This window comes from Mustelus asterias, unplaced genomic scaffold, assembly GCF_964213995.1.
Source record: "Mustelus asterias unplaced genomic scaffold, sMusAst1.hap1.1 HAP1_SCAFFOLD_42, whole genome shotgun sequence".
NCBI lineage: Eukaryota > Metazoa > Chordata > Chondrichthyes > Carcharhiniformes > Triakidae > Mustelus > Mustelus asterias.
Genome location: NW_027590119.1, coordinates 748,727 through 749,993, shown reverse-complemented (window position 1 = coordinate 749,993; position 1,267 = coordinate 748,727).

The following is a 1,267-nucleotide window of genomic DNA, read 5'->3' as shown; positions in this document are numbered from 1 at the left end:
ATAATGCTTAAACTTATTCATTGTTTTCTCTCTCTCATTACCTCTCTCTGAAAAAGCACAAACAAACTTCATCTCTCTTCGCTGTCTGAGAAAACATTTAATTGATGGAGATTCAATCCTCTCTGTTTCTCTCTCCCACTTCCTCTGACAGGCCCTGACTCACTTTAAATCTCCTCTTTTCTAATAACCCTCTTTGGGAAAACTCATTTGTTCTCTAATTCCTCCTCATTTCTCCCAGTGATGACCCTCAGTCCATCTCCCAATTCAGTGAATGTGTTAAAAGTCCAAATAATCTCCTTTCTTTATTGTTTAAAATGGGAATGGAGCTGAATGTAATGCTGAGACTGGCAGCAATCTGTGTGGTTGTTCTTGATGCTGTCAGAGTGAGTTCACCCTCACAGACAGGAAGACTGTTCATGGTGATAACATCAAACTGACGCCGGCTGTTTCATTCTCAGGTAACACAACTTCCTGTTTCTCTGCTGCCGGTTTAAAAACGCACATCTCACTTCTGAGCAGAAAATAAATCCAGGGACCACAATCTGGTGAGAACATCTGTCAATGTGACCTTTATCTGTCCACAGAGTCAGGGCAGAGTCACACAGATCACATTGTGGTGACATTTACAAATGAGCCTGTTATTTCTGTTCAGAGTTTCCATTCACAGATATAACCAGTTGTGTCTGTGGATCAGTTACTGAGTTCCCTCTGTTCCCTGTAGCTGGGAACTGACAGCCTGCTCCCTTATATTTTATATCTTTCTCTCTGTATTGCTTGTTTCCTCTATTTCTCAGCTTTTATCTTTGACCTTCCTCATCTTTCTGCTTTTTAAAATCTTCCTCAATGTTTCTCTCAGTCTTTCCGTCTCTCTCTACCTCTGTAACTTTCTCAGGCTCTGTGTGCTCCTATTTAATCGACATGTTCAAAATTATGAAGAGTTTCTGATTGATTATAGAAGGAAAAACAGGGAGAGAAGCAGAAAAACCCAGCAGATCCGGCGGCATCTGTTCAGAGAGAAACAGTTAACATTTTGAGTCCATATAATTCTTCAGGGCAGGAAAAACATGGGTTATCCATCTTAGATAGGGAATGTGATGGGGCGATTTAATAGAGATGTTTCAAATGACAAATGCTTTATGATAGTTTCTCTCCATTGACTATCTCCCAGGAGCAGGAAGTCTGTCGATGGAGAGAATCTATTTCCCAGGTGCAGGAGGGTCTGTAAGCAGAGGATACAGAGATTTAATATAATTGACAACAGAACTGG